Here is a 16278-nt window from a genome sequence, read left to right as displayed (position 1 = left end):
CCCCTATAGCTTGTTGTTGTTCTACTAACCGTACTTGTTGTATGCGGTTTTCGACTTCACAAGCTAGTTGGATCCATCCTAGAAGTGTCGGCGGTTCATCCTGTATTAGGGCTCGATCCAGCAATCTGGGATTCATGCCCCCTTTAAACATCACAATTTTAGTCCCTTCTTCGCAGTAGGGGCATTTGGCTGCCAGCTGCCGGAATTTGGCTGCGTAATCTCTAATCGGTTGAGTACCTTGCTGTAAAGTCTGTAATTCCGCGCAGGACCGATCCTCTTCAAGTGGATCTTCATATTGGGCGCGCAGGGCAGCCATAAAACTTTGTAAAATGTCTAATTCTGGAGCACCAGAATCATATAGAGTTACATACCATTCGGCTGCTCTGCCTTCTAGTCTCGAGGCCAGGTGATCAATTCTACTTTCTTCATCCGGAAACAAATGTCCCCAACGGTTAAAAAATTGGAGTGCTTGTACTACAAAGAATCTCAGCTTTTGCGTATCGCCATCGAAAGTGGCTTCCAGTTTAATCCAGTTTAATGGTAATTCTGGTTCTCTCCGTCTATCCGGCAGGGGTTGTATAGGGGCAGGTTGTGGTATCGGCCCCTGCATTAGTCCTCTAGGCCGGTCTTGCAGATCTCTGGGAACCCCTAGAGGCTGCGGCCTGGGCAGGCTTCCAGGCGGTGGAGCTCTCGGAATCATTCCCAGGGCCCCCGGGGGAATTTGCATTATAGGCAGAGGTCATAGTGTTGGTGGTTGCTGGGGTGTCACCTGTCTCGGAGATATCTGCGGAGGTGGTGGCAGAGGCACCAGTCTTGGTGGGGGTGGAAGTGGTTGCTGTTGAGGAACGATCTGAGGTGTAGGTGGTGGTGGTAATTGTCGTGTGATTGTCTGGAGCGGCGCTGGTTGGACTTGAGGCCATAACGTCGGCAGAGGAGTTGGAAGCACCTGCGGAACCGATTGCTGCGGGACGGCAGTTTGGGCTGGCATAGCTTGCGCTTGTGTTGGCGATGGACCCACGCCCGATCCCGGCATGGACTGGGTACCCACCGATATTGGGTCACCCGCCAGCACTTGCCCTTGTGCTACTGCCGGCGTTTGCCGTAATTGATCGGCCACGTCTTGCGCCTCTCTCTGGCCTTGTACCAACTCACCAATCAGGTAAACGGCTTGAGCTAATTCCTCCTCCATCGCTCCCATCCGCCCTTCCATCTGGCGGTAATATTCAGCAGCTTCTCGGGTAGCCCCATCTTCCCCTCTTTCACTGGGTTCCGTTGAGTCCGGAGGGATATAGTCCGTGGGCCACGGCCTAACTGGCCCCTCTGCACCTCCGATCGTTCTCCAATCCTGGGTCGTACTTCTACTATCAGAAGGCTGTGTCGACCCTACTTCTACACCACCTTGTAAAACTTGTTCCTCCTCAATAGTCATGCTGGCCAAAATCCCTTTTGTTAAGCCAGTAATTGCCGAAATCCCAGTATCCAGCACCTGGGTTCGATATTCCAACTGCTGGGTGCGTCCACGCTCCCAGATTTTGGCTGAGTTCACATCTGTATAATCCCAGCTCATAAACTCTTGTCGGGTGGTCTCCCAATCCTGGAGATCCTCTGCCCCCCCTCTGGGGTCCCACTCTTCCAGGTGGCCAGCATCTACATCCCACTTATACCAGGGCTGACTGCTGGCCCACGTTTCTTCCGGAGTGCGTGCTGCTCTCCTTAGATCCCAGATGATGCTGGGGCCTTCTGGCTCTGTCGACCCGATGGTGCGTCTCACATCAATCATTGACTGGGAAAACATCGTCCCCGCTCTCCTCTCCCGGCTGGGATCCCCACTGCCGCAGAGTCGGCAGCGAAATCAATTGACTCTGATCGGTAACTTCTCGCACTTTCGGTCGTGCGCCTGCTATGGCCGGATCGGCTTGCTCCACTCTCCCGACGGGCACGGATTCCGTCTGGTTGGTGGGAGCTCCTTCTGTAGGAACCGCTGAGGGTACTTCGGGGGGTATTCCGCCTGGATTCGGAGCCTCCCCCTGTCCTCTCACTGGCACCAATGGTATGGAGACATCCCCCTCCTGTCCCGGTCGACTAGATCAATCAAGGAGTCCTCGGTATCCATTCTCCCTGGGTGAGGGGTTGCAGACTCCAAAAAGTGATTCTTAGCAAAATGTCAGACTATGGCATTCCAAACCTGATAGTCTGCCTCACTCCCTTCTGCAAGAGGACAAGGTCTTTTGATTTCAAAAGGTTTATTGTGAAAGACAGCATTCAAGCCCAGATGTACATATTCCAGGATTAGAGATCCTGGCCGAGCAAAGTATTGCTAAGAATGAAACACAGAGTAAAGGTTGTTACATTTCACACTCCCGGAGCCCAGCCTCCCCCCTGAGTTCAAACAGCAGAACTTTTCAGAGGAGCGCTGAGCTGGTCAAGGTCGAGAGAGCAGATAAGACAGTATCCTTTCCAATGGAATCGGCTCCTTGCAGGTGTTGCCTGGAGGGAAAGAAGACTAAAGACTACAGGATTAAATATGGCGTTACTTAGGTTAAAACAGTTTCTGACAGCTACAAGTGACGAATGACACTTGCCTGGCAAGTGAACAGACTCGTGTCACATGTATTCCTCCCTGTTCACTTGCCATTCACTTGTGCTCCACTTGTGGAGAGCAAGTGAATGGCAAGTGAACAGGGAGGAATACATGTGAGTCTGTTCATTTGTCAGGCAAGTGTCATTCGTTACTTGTAGATTGGCTCTCAGATGCTTCGCTAATGAGTTAGAGACCATAGACTATACCACTATGTTACCTTACATATTATCTATTGCTTTAAATATGTACTCCTATATTCTACCTGTGCTTCATGTTGTCTAATGTCAGTCCTAGAACTGATTATGTTCTATTTCAGCAGTTCTTCAATTCTACTGTATATTGGATCCTTGCTAATGCTATTTCTTTGTAAACTATTTATTTATCCTATGGCATTGTCTATGGAAATGTCCTAGACACGGTATGGAAACATCTTTAATTCTTATTGTAGTAATCTCACACTATGTAATCTTCCTTGAGTTTCAGTGAGAAAGGCAGACTATAAATGACATAAACAAATATATAAATAAATAAATATGAATTTCATATTAGAATACTCATTTATTTTTGAGGATGCTCATGTACTTTTAAATTATTTGGCTGTCTCATGGAACCTAACTGATGGTCCATGTCCTTACAATTGCTAAAAGACTTAAATACAGCACTGAAAAGACAAAAGCCTACTTCCCATAATTCATTAGATTTGAACATATCGCATATAGATGACAACTGCATATGGACCTCTTTTTAGACCTTTTATAGAAGTTTATGTACAGATTCACCAGTATTGTTTCACTGTTTTTGTTGTTAATTTCTTTTTTATCTTTGCACAAATAAAAAAAAAGAAAATGTGCACTTTTGCATACAGACGGTGTGATAATGTGTCTAGACTGAAATCTTTCAAAAAAGAATGGCGCAAACCAGGTTTGGGAAAGACTGTACTGAAAGTGGAGAATGGACATCTATGTGACGTCATATGGATGCTCCAAAAAAGGTGCTGCAGTTAGTTCCCTAATCCCCATATAGTTGATATTCTCCCCTAAATAACCTTTACCGGGTTTCCTGTAGAGATTCAACAACAAGCCCTCTTTCCTTTTTCTTTTTTTGTATTATCAATAGATATCTCACTCAGCAAAGCCTGCACTTCAGCCATCAAAACCATGCTTACAAGGAGTGCAATAAGGCAGACTTTCAAAACAAAAATAACGTATACTATCTTTGCATTGCAAAATACATTTAATTTGATAATATTGAAATGAGATTACCCTTCCTTGATCCAGGACCTTGTCTAATATCAAATGACCTGATCTATTAGGATAAAATCAGAAAACTGCATGTATAATGCTCTGAGCATCTTGAAGGAAAGGTGGGAATTGGGATATTACACAGGACAATCTCTCTCAGCCAGTTCTCAACATCCTGTCATTGACTCATGACCTCTTCCCCTCCAAATTGGGTCATGTGAGTGGATTAATGTGTCATGACCCTATCTGATCAGTCCAGTGACTAACTTGGAGACCTCAGAGGAAGAGCATGAGGAACTAGGAGGAAGAGCCAAAGCCAGAGAACCAGCAGGATCAGGGAAGGCTCAATACTGTAGAAGCACTTGCTGACCATACTCCAGCAATGCCAGAGGCTACCCTGCCTGAGCCTGCAAAAGAGACCTTGCCATCAGCCCCTGAGGTCCACTAGACCTGCACCGGGCAAGACACAAACCTGGGCACATATACCTTTAGGACCTGGTACGATGCTAAAGGAACGGCACCAGTGGCAGGCCCAGGCTGAGATAGCACAAAGAAAGCCAAGTGCCAGACTGGCAGCACATGCTCCCAGCCTGGATCCAGAACAGTACTGCTTTGTAGGATCTGGACCAAAGCCCAGTGCTGTCTCGGGAGCCTCCATACCTGCCAGCAAGTGCTGCTGAGCCAGAGCCTATTTAGGCTGAGGCTTGAGAAGACTGAATTGCTGAATCAATAGGTCCACTAAGCACAAGTCCTGGGCTCCAAGCTCCCTGCCTTCAGTTCCAACAAGCCACAAGCTCCAGTCCAGCCAGCCAACCCTGGGGCCTTATTCCAGAGGAGTCTAGACCCCAGCTTGCCTGCAGAGCACAGGACACCCCCCTCACCTGAGCTTGTGCCCCCCCTTTACTTTCTCCCATGGAAGTGTGTGATTGTCATTTACACCTGTGTGGGGAAATTAAAAAGTTACACTTGGCAATACTGTTGTAGTGGGAGAAAGTTCTGTCCTCTCTCCCTGACAGCCCAGCCATTACTGACAGGGATTTGGGGGGGGGGGCAGACAGGGAGTGAGGAGATGATGTGGCTGCATACAGAGGAAAATTTTATGAAATAGGTTGACAAAGGGGATTTCTGCCCTGCCCCCCTCCTGGCCACCTTTCTTTTCCTCAAACAGCCTGAAACTCCTCTCTGAGGATCAGCAGGGCTTCTTCACAAGCAAAATGAACCACAGGATTTGGTGGCTAGAGGGATGAAAGGGAGTCAAATAAAAAAACATTTTCCCCCTCTTCCATTCAAAACTTGCATCTGTAGAAGATAAGAAAAGGAATGATTTTACTTGACCCCCCTGTCCCAAAATTTATCTTGTAAGGGTCTGCTGATCCTTAGAGAAGAATTTCAAGACAAACTGCAGGCTGCATGGAAAAGGAGAAGGTAGGGAAAGATCCACTTTAGCCAGTGAATCTGATCCATTGTACCCAGAGATGTCCTTGCAATATAGAACGCCGTCCCACTGCGAATACTTTCTCCCTAATAAGAGCATTTTGCTAGTAAATAAGGGAACGACTATTGTGTTCTGAATTTTGCGTGAATTAAAGGAACAGGCACACACTCTCTGATCAATTATCAGGGGAAACTCCAGTCACTGGAGCCCTTCCCTGAAACATAAGTTGCTTAAGGATAATTTTCTTGTAGTAAGTTAGTGTGATTTTATGCCTGTAAAATAAATGTCCCCAAGGAACTAAAATAAAGTTAACGCAGTGTAGGAAACTTTAAGGTATGAATGTTTTTTTCAATGAATAGTGAACTATTCATTTAAGATAAATTGCACGAATAACAGGATTCAGCTGTATGCAGCTGGCACAATACATTCCTTATTGAAATACATGTGTGATCTGTTCAAAAAGAGATTTGTGACCAAGAGGCTCTCCTAGTAGATAGCGCTCTCTCTCACTCTCTCTCTCTCTGACTACCTATTGATCAAGTGATAGATTTTCTATACAGAATTTCCTGGATACAGATGAGACCTGTTGCTACTGTGATCAATTGTCTAGGTGTCTTTTTGCATTATAAAAACTCCTCTTTTAGGGAAAAAAGACACTTGATTGTATAACTCTCCTATAACTCTGAACTGCCCATTACTGCAGAGGAAGCCATTTGGTTTTTGTTCCAATACAATTTTCTTTGTATAAGTGCAAAAAAAGTCAAAATAATGCAGATTTCTCATTTCTCTTTCTCAACTCTTTTTTGCTGCACAGAAAACCATAAGACATATGCCATCTCCCACCCATTACTCCAGGTTATTGTAAACCAATTCACTGAGTCTCCCAAAGCGCATCTTAAATTTCCAACAGGAGGGCTAGTGTGAAACCGAAACAGACCTTTCACCTGCTCCACTGGCTCAGAGCTTTGGGTGCCTAGCATTGACCTGTCCTGCCCTCTGGCCTCTGACCCCTCCTTCTGACCCTGCTGGATTATTCCTGCTGTGCCTTCTTCAAGACAAGGCCCCTCGGCAGTGGCTTTAGTGTCAAGGATGATTGTGGAACCAAATAACAAAGTCTTTCCTAATGACTTGCTGTTGTTGAGGGGCAAAATGAATACTCTGAGCACCAAACCATAGTGGCAGAAGAGAGGATCTTTAACCCTGTGCAGACTGAACTGTGCCCAATGAAAAAGAGTTATGTTAGCTAAAGACCAAGGACCAAATCATATCTTCTAGAAGCAGGGTAATTCCCATGAGTGTTTCCTCTGATTTGGGTGCTAATGCAAACATTAAGTGTTCCTGACAACCTTGGCTCCTCACAAACATATACTACAAGTCCCATTACCGTAGTATATAAATGTGTCAGGAAGTAACAGCCATGTACCCATGTGTATAAGATGATCCTATGACTTCCGTGTCTAGTGAGAATGAAAAGTGAGAATTGGTTCCCATTTGAAAAATGTATGTTGTGTCTACTATTCACAAACAGCAGACAAGTTGATGGCTTGGATCCAGCCAAGTTACTGTCCATTGAAATGCTAGATCCAAGCCATTAATCTGTGTCTGAAATATACCACTTCAAACTGCAGTCACATTAATCAGTATTCCTCCCTTTTAAAAATCTTGACTATAGAAAAGGAGGTGTCTGGGAGAAGAATTCCAGCTTTCTCCTTGATATGTTAGTTTTCTATTTTGTGAGAGTGAAGCCATAATGACAGCGATTAGGAATGGGAAACTTTCTGATCTGTAAACAGTGGCCTTTAGTGGTGAATGACCTAAGGTTGCCAGGTCCCCTTACCCTCAGCAGGAGAGGGGGGACCTGGCACTCACCTTTTTTGTTGTTTTTGTGTGCATGCAAAGTGTGCACATGTGTCCAGGCCTGCACAATGATGTTACTTCCAGGAAGTGACATCATCATGCAGGCTCAGGAACTTGCGGACACTTCATACTGGGCCAATTTGGACCCCAAATGAGCATGATTTGCCCTGGAGACCTGTTCCCCTGCCTTCCCCCCATCCCTGCTGGCCAGGTGAGTGGTGGCAGAGGGTGGGAGTTGGGGAACAGCAACCCTACAGCCACCTCAGAATTGAGTAAAAAGAGACCATATTCCCCTCCTTATGCTCAAATAAGGCCTTCCCTCGCTAGCTGTCCTTTTGAGCCTGGCTTTTGCTATAAATATTTCAGATTAGGCCTGCTTGTGTTGCCTGTCTCCATTCCTGTCTGCGTACCCATTTGCCTGCATTCTTCACACTTTTTCATCCTGCCTCTATTTTTAAATTTTTTAAATTTTTTATTGATTAGTGCAAAACAAACAAACAAAAACCCCAATGCTGGCAACATAAACAAAAACACTGTTGGCAAATCTATATGCTTCTATAAAAGGTTTCTAAATATAAGTACATACACAATTGTCATCTATATGCAATACTTTGAAATGCTGATAAATGTATAAGGCTCCCATCTTGTGAATTACAGAAAGTAGCCTTTTGTCTTTCCAGTGTGGTAGTAAAAGTCTTTTACACTACAGTTAGGGTTGCCAGGTCCCTTGAGTCCCCCGGCAGAAGACTGGGAGCCTGGCACTTACCCTGCAGAGGCTTCAGCATCTTTCTTACGTCATCATTGATGTCAGGAAGGGGTGTCATCACACAGGAAGTGATGTCATCACACAGGTCAAAGGGCAGCCTGGGAGCTTTCCCGTGCTTGCCAAAGGGCTGAATCCCCCCCGTGGGCCCGATTCAGCCCAAAATGGGTCTGTTGGGGTGCGGGACTGCACCACGCTGCCCACAGGTGTGCCGCGGCACCAGGGGGGTGCCCCAGGGGGCACCCCCCACTGACCAGGTAAGTGGGGTGGGGGGAGGAGGTGGGAGTAGGGGATCCCCCACTCCTGGTGGGGGAATGGCAAGCCTAACTACAGTGGACCCTCTATGCCCTTACAGGAAGTGTAAGGGCACAGAGGGTCCATTTCCATTGACCATCAGGTCCCAATAGCCAGGAAAATAGTTTAAAAGTACAGCTGGGCTGGGAGAAGGAGTACTGTAGTGGGCTTCTGAAGAAGTGAGTGTTTTTCCTTGCCTTTCCTAAGCTTCTGGGTAGTAAAAATAATACTAAGAGAGCTGCTGTGGCATAGTGGTTAAGGGGCTGCGCTCCAAGTCAGCATTCTGCTGGTTTGTCTCCCACTACTGCCATGAACTCTGCAGGTGGCCTTGAGTTAGCCACTCCCCTCATCCCCAACTCCCCAGCTGTATTGTAGGGATAATAATAACACTGACTTTGTTAACCGGTCTGAGTGTGGCACAAATCTATCCAGAAGAGTGATATTGTTGCCAAGTAGGCCCCCTCTCCTGCTTTAAGGCCTGCCATGGACTGTGTTAAAGTTTCCTGCATTGCTGTTTTACTGCTACACAAAGATTGCCCTGCACATGTGTGTTCTGGTACACGTGTCAGTTTCCTGTCTGCTGTTTGATTACCTTGCTGCTACAATAGACTGTGTAGTTCCCTGACTCCATGTTTGGTTAACTGCACAAAGGACGCTTTTCCTGGGCAACCCTGCCCTGACCTATATATGGACTTCCCAGTGTGTGTTTGGACTCTGTTACCAGTGTGCCCCGTGCCTGCATTGCCATCTGCCACGGACCGTGCCTGTTCCCTGCTTTAGACTGTGTTCTATGTGCTGTTCCCCCTGCCTCTATGGAAGCCTGCCTCATATGGGCCCAAGCCGCTGTTAGCAGCCGGGCGCCTGCCGGGGAAACCTCCAGCGAGCCTGGCTAGGCGCTCCCTGGTCAGTTCCCGCCTGGAGCCTCCCGCGGGTCGGTCCCCGAGCTTGCCCTCGCTACTGGGCAACCTGCAAACCAGCCCCAGCTATGCCCAGCCGGCATCCATGTTCTCAGGCAGCCAGAAGACCCAGGGAAGAAGACTGCTTTGAGAAGCCATTTCGGCGAAGCGGGCACACCACGTCCGCAGCGAGAGTACCTCGCCCCGCTCTGCATATCTTAGGAGCCGCCCCGGAGAAGGAACTAAGTGCCGACCATCCCAAGCACTTAGAGAATGCATCTCAAAGAAACCTCCGCATTCCAGAGCTGATGACATCAGGACAAGCCCTGTCCGCTGGAACATGCATTCAGCCCACTCGGATTTCCCCCTCCCTCTTTTGTCCCCTCTTCCTGAGGTGTCACTTATCACAATCAGATTACCAAAGTGGCCCATCTAAGCCATTCAGTAACCCATTAGAACCTTTGTTTTAATCTGTGAGAACCACCAAGTACCGCACCAGCCCCAGGGTACGTTTTGGGGTATTTAAGCCGGTCTCCCAGACCGCATGGTGCGCGTGCCATCCTATCCAGAACCCCTCGCTGTCCGTCTGTGGTCCCAGTGCTGGCATTGGGCCACCTCGCTGTTGTGTCTCTGCTTCGCTTCAGGATTGTGAGTATTCCCCACCAACGTTGGGAACCTGCTAATGCGAAAGTCTCTATATTTCTTACTCTGTATTTCCTAGTCCTTGTATGCTTTCTTGTGTGTATGTGCAAGTTCAGGCTTACGCCACATTATTAGTAAAATACACGTGTTTGGAACCTATTTGTAGTCTGCCTCTTTGTCACTAGAGTGTCTGGAATCGAGACCTCCGTAAACATAGGTTAGATCCGCGCTAATAATTTTAGTTACAGACTGCTAAAGCTAACTTCCCCCTTATAATAAAAAGCAGTTCTGGTAACAATATATAAGCACATAGCTGTTGTTGTTGAGGAGGTCCTATATGCTTGGGAGGGATTGCTTCTACACCCTCTGCTGCCGCTATTGTGAAGCAGGGACTGTGAGCCTTTGAAATATAAAGGCTTCCTCCTTTCCAGAGTCGTGAGGCAAATGGCTCTTGGCTTGTGGCTCTTCACCTGCGGATCAAGCCTGTGGACCCTGTAAGATATAATATATAGTACAGGGAGAAAATCTATTTTGTGTGGCAGTTATAAGCAGACTTCCTTTTTTGGAAGAAAACGATGGCTACTGAAGAGTCATTTCCATTTACCTGCCAAGGACGTGCCATATTTTGTCTTCCTTCCTAAGGACAAGAAGGATTTCATTTGTCATAACTGCAAGCTAGTAGTGTTCCTAGAAGAAAAAGTAAGGAGCCTGGAGGAATGGATTGGTACCCATCAACAGATCAAAGAAGGAGAGGATTTTATTAACAAAATCTTCAGGCCCTGCAAAGGGAAGGGAAAGTGGTGGAAGGGACAATAAAACATAATATTTTCCTAATGAACTTCTTCAGAGATCAACAGCACAAGCCAGCATGAGCAAGACTGCACTCAGTGCCACTGGAGCTGAGAAACCAATTGCAGAACCTTACTGACATAACAAAATCACTGGCAGATGTACAGCGACAAGTACCTGAAAGAACAAATAAGGATGCCATGGAGATACAAACAAATAAAAGTCTTGGTGATTGGTGACTCTCTGCTGAGGGGTATGGAATGTCATGTGTCTGAGCTGGACCCCATAGCCTGAGAGGTATGTTGCTTGCCTGGGGCAGAGATTAAGGATGTCACAGACCGGATGGCCAAGCTAGTCAAACCAACAGACCATTACCCATTTGTGATGGTCCATGTAGGAACAAATGACATGGCTGTGAACACCATTGAGAACATTAGCGCTGACAATGAAATTCTCAGGAGGCTACTGAAAGGAATGGGGGCATAGGTGGTATTCTCTTTGACCCTGCTCAGAGGAAGAGCAATGCAACAGGAACAGAAGCTTATGGAAGTGAACCACTGGCTGCATTCGTGGTGCCTGCAGGAGCAATTTGGATTCTGGGACTACGGACTACGTTTTCTTGAAGACGGCATGCTTGCACACAATGGACTTCACCTGTCAAGGACAGGGAAGAATTTGTTTTGAAGGGATCTGGGGAGATTCATCAGGAGGGCTCTAAACTGACATCACGGGGGAATGGAGACAACTGGCATAGGAATTTCAAGGAAGAAGGAGAGCAAATAGCAGAGGCCTACCTGGGAAGGCCAGGTCAAAGAGGGGAAATGTTGCAAGGCTTCCAGTGCCTGTATACCAGTGCCCAAAGCCTGGGCAATAAGAAGGAGGAACTTGATCTACTAATGCAGAGAGAAAGATATGATTTAGTAGGCATTATTGAGATTTGGTGGGATGATTCCCATGACTGTAATGCAGTAGCGGATGCAGGAAGTGTCACAGAGGAGGTGGGGTGGCACAATATGTTAGGAAAGGGCTTGATTTTCAGGAAATACTGGGAGAGTGACAGTGGAAAGTGTCTGGGTGATGATAAGGAAGGAAAGAACAAGCAGTATTGTGGTTGGGGTCTGCCGCCTGACCAAGGAGATGAGATGGATTCTGCTTTCCTTGAGCAGCTTAGTAGAGTATCCAAGAAACACAACCTTGTAGTTATGGGAGACTTCAACTTCCCTGATGTGTGCTGTAAGACCAACTCTGCTACATGTCCAGGGTCATGCAACTTCCTGACCTGCCTAGCTGACAACTTCCTTTCTCAAATGGTGGAGGAAGTGATGAGGGGCTCAGCCATGTGGACTTGATATTAACCAGCAAGAAAGAATTGATTGGTGGAGTAAAGATGGTGGGTACCTTAGGGTGATTATGTCCTCCTAAAATTCCTTTTGCTGTGAAGTACCAAGGGAGTTTGTAGCCAAATGAGCACATTAGATTTTAGTATGGCAAACATTAATAAACTTAAGTGTTTTATGCATGAAGCCAGTAAATCAGTATTCGATCCATTCGAAATGGAGTCGGCATGGCTCTCCTGCATTCTGCACCGTCAAAAGCAGCTTCAAGTTGGAGTCTGGGTGTAATTTTACACATATCAAATACCTCGTTTGAATGAATCGGTGTAGTGGCATGTTTTCTGGGGGTTTCGGGTTTTTTTTTATTCGCAATTGCATAGTTTCGTTGCTACGCTACTTCCACAGACCCTTCCTCATGGCCCGCAGCTGTGTATTAGTGGCGGCGGCAGCAGCAGCAAATTTATTTTGGGGGACTGCGGAAGGGAAGGGGACAGAATATTGACAGAAGAAATCAAAGGGGAAGGGGAAAGCGGGAAGAAACTAGAGAAACAACTGCGCTTCAGGGTTTGCGCTTTGAATGAGCTGCTGAAGACGCAAATCCTTCTTCCAGGCACAAGCCCCCCTCCCCACCCCCAACTCGAAGGCGTTCAGGGAGAGAGTAGCAGCAGCCCACCCCGGAATGGTCTTTGGGTGCCCTTGCGTCCAGCAGGGCCTGGAAGAAGGATTGCATCTTCAGCTCATTCAAAGCGCACACCCAGAGGTGTAGCTGTTTCTCCAGGTCCTTCCCACTTTCTCCTTCCCCTTCCCCTTCCCCTTTGCTTTCTTCTGTCATTATTCCATCCTATCCCCCCAGTCCCCCAAAGAACATACCACTTTTCCTCCGCTCCTTTCCAGTATGTGTCACCACCCTTTTGTATTCCTGCCGCATAGCCTTGGTTTTTGTGCGGCATTCAAAAGCTGTCCTCCTGTGCCCCCTGACCAACATCTCCCGTTTGATCTTCTCAAAGGTGTCGATGTTCTGGTGACTCACTGCCAGAGCCTCCTGCACCTTCTCCTCCCCCCATATATTAAGGAGATCAAGCATCTTCCGCTCTCTCCAACATACCCCTCTGCCTCCAGGGGCTGTAATAGCAGCCATATCCATGAACCTGTTATGAGAAGAATGACACTAAACAGCACAGTGAGGGAAAAATGCTTTTGGCGCCAAGAGGACAATTTACCTAACAGGATCGAAAACTACATCACAGAAACGTTACCTCATTATTAGATTAAAAAGGCAGGGGTGAAGAGCTGCCATTGCAGGAGGAACACTAAACTTATTCTATATTAGATGTTTTATGCTTCACGGCATTTTCAGTGCTGTAACAATCACTTTTCTGAGGAAAATCATGCATTACAAATATATTACATTTCACAGCAGCGTTACCACAGTACTGCTGACTCCCCCCACCACCAAAAAAATGGACGAAATTGTTTACATATCATAGCAGTGTTACTACTACTTCACCAAACAAAAAAGAGTGGTCATATCACAGCAGTGTTACTGCGTTTCTGCTAATTAAAAAAAATTGGTTCTCACATCACAGCAGCATTACTGCAGTATCGCTAATAAAAAAATGGCAGAAAAAGAGATATAATGAGAGTTATTCCATGGACATGAATGCTGGAAGGGAAAGGAGCGAGTGAAGGGTGGGCTCTCCTAAAACAGGAGCTCTCGCAGGCTCAAGCTATCACCATTCCAGCAAGACAGAAATTTTATTTTTTATTTTAGTCAGTTTATATTCTGCTCTCCCCACAAGCGGCAAATGAGCTAAGAAACCAATGTGGATGAACAGAGACATCTATAATGAGGTAAGGAAGAAAAAGGAGATGTTCAAGAAATGGAGAGAAGGAAATGCATCCAAAGAAGAGTATCTAAGGGTAACTAGGCACTGTAGGGCAGCTGTCAAAGGCCAAAGCTCAGAATGAGCTGAGACTGGCCGGGGGAGGGGGGGAGGGGTTGCCATAACAAAAAGACGTTTTTCAGGTAGGTGAGGAGGAAACGGAAAGTAAAGTGGTGATACCTTCATTGCTGGGAGACAGTGGAGAAACTCTGATATGGACAGAGAGAAGGCAGAAAGGCTCAATGCCTATTTTGCCTCAGTTTTCTCCATGAAGGAGAGAACAGGCCCACCTAGAGATGGTAGTAGGCAAGGCATGGCATTGGGGCTGCTGGTTGACATGGGGAGAGAAGTTGTGGAGAAGCACTTAACTGCACTGGATGTGTACAAATCCCCGGGCCAGATGGGGTGCACCAGAGAGTGCTTAAAGAACTTTTGAAAGTGCTTGCAGACCCCTTCTTAATCATCTTCCAGGCCTCTTGGAGGAAAGCCGACGTGCCAGAAAACTGGAGGAGGGCAAATGTCATCCCAATCTTCAAGAAAAGAAAAAAAGGACAACCCATTGAACTACAGGCTACTTAGCTTGACCTATGTCCCAGGGAAGATACTGGAGCAGATATAAAAGGTGTGCTGACAGACAACATGATGAAACAGGAAGTCAGCATGGATTTGACCCCAACAGGTTCTACCAGACCAACCTCATCTCCCTCTGTGTCAAAGTGACAGGCTTACTGGATTGGGAGAATATTGTCAATATCAGTAAAGCCTTTGACAAGGTTCTTCATGATGTTCTGATGAGTAAACTGGAGGACTGTGGACTGGACTCTAGGATGGACTGGAAACTGGCTAGATAACCGCAACCAAAGAGTAGTTGTCAATGGCATCACATCTGATTAGAAGGAAGTGTTCAGTGGAGTGCCACAGGGCTTGGTTCTGGGCCCAGTGCTTCTCAATATTTTTATAAGTGATCTGGATGAGGGTGTGAAGGGATTACTTGTTAAATTTGCAGATGACCCCTCAAACTGGGAGGAGTGGCAAACACCCTTGAAGACTCAGATAGAGATCTAAACATGTTGGGAAAGTGGGCAGATTTGAATAAGATGTGATTTAACATAGATAAGTGCCAGATTCTGCATTTGGTTAACAAAAATGCAAAGCATGCGTACTGGACGAGGAATGCGTTTCTGGTGTATATGAACAAGATCTTGGGATACGGGTGGATAGGAAGCTAAATATGAGCAGTCAGTGTGATGCAGCAATGAAAAAGGCGAACTCAGTCTTGGGGTGTATCAGCAAAGGCATAACATCCAAATCACAGGATGTCATTGTCCCACTATATACTGTGTTGGTCAGGCCCCAGCTGGAGTATTGTGTGCAGTTCTGGAGGCCTCACTTCAAAAAGGATGTGGACAAATTGGAACAAGTGCAGAGGAGAGCAACCAGGATGATCAGGAGTCTGGAGTCCAAGCCCTACAAGGGAAGTCTGAGGGATTTGGTAATGTTCAGTTTGGAGAAGAGGAGGTTGAGCAAAGACATGATTACTCTTTTTAAGTAATTAAAAGGCTGTTACTTAGGGGAAGGAAGGGCACTCTTCCTGTTGGCAACAAAGGACAGGACTCGCAATAAGGTGGTTCCCACTACAGGTGGGAAATTAACAGCTGGGCATCAGGAAAAAGTTTTTCATGTTAAGAATAATTCAACAATGGCATCAGCTGCCCAGGGATGTGATGGGTTCCCACTCATTGGCAGTCCTCAAGGAGCAGTTGGATGAATACTTGTTGAGGATGCTTTAGGCTGTTCCTGCACTGGGCAGGGGGTTGGAATAAATGTTCTGCAAGGTCCCGTTCAGGTCTTTGATTCTATGATACATTAACATCCTCAAAAATAAATGAGTATTCTAATACAGAATTAATATGGGTAATGACTTCCTCCCCAAAGGGCTGAATGACAAGTCCAAAGCATATGCTTAAGAGACCCCTCTTGTAAATGACATCACAAACAATTAGATGCTATACTTAATCCTTGTGTGAAAAGGCGCAATGGTGTCCAGTACATCCTAAACATAATTTTTTGCTGAATAGTCGCATCTTTAGATCCATTGCAGCAAAAAGCATAAGGCTTGAAGCCTTATCCTGTCGCTTTGGCTGAATTGTACACTCTAGCTTACTATTTCATTCATCTCTGGGACTTTGTGTATCTTATTTATTGACTGGCATCAAATATTTGTAGACAAATATTGTAGATTTTATCTTCTGTTTTGATTCAATAAGTGTCCAAAAGTGGGGGAGATTTTGAAGCACTCAAAGGTGCCAGGCCATATTTGAACACCAACAAATGTTGTAATTGTAAATATTGCCTTTCAGCAGAAGTTGGCAAATTACAGCTAGATCTCAGCTGAGAAAGTGACAAAAACTCATCATCATAGCTTATCAATTGATCTAAAGTAAAAAATTCCTTTTCCAAGCCTTCCATAAAAAGGATTTCCTCCCAATTTTTAAATCTATATTGGACCATGATGTTGGTTTAGCATGTGGAATGGGTCAAATTGATATTGGCATATTATGTG

The 16278-nt window shown here is 46.1% G+C and overlaps 1 protein-coding gene across 8 annotated transcripts in view; it reads left to right on the top strand.

Annotated features, from left to right (window-relative positions):
* RAD51B (RAD51 paralog B) overlaps positions 1 to 16278 on the top strand; it is a 636381-nt gene that overhangs the window by 514537 nt on the left and 105566 nt on the right. The gene's annotated exons all lie outside the window — the stretch shown is intronic.

This window comes from Eublepharis macularius, chromosome 2 (assembly GCF_028583425.1).
Source record: "Eublepharis macularius isolate TG4126 chromosome 2, MPM_Emac_v1.0, whole genome shotgun sequence".
NCBI classification, from domain to species: Eukaryota; Metazoa; Chordata; class Lepidosauria; order Squamata; family Eublepharidae; genus Eublepharis; species Eublepharis macularius.
The sequence above is the reverse complement of the archived record's forward strand: the minus strand, read 5'-3'. Positions and strand labels throughout refer to the sequence as shown.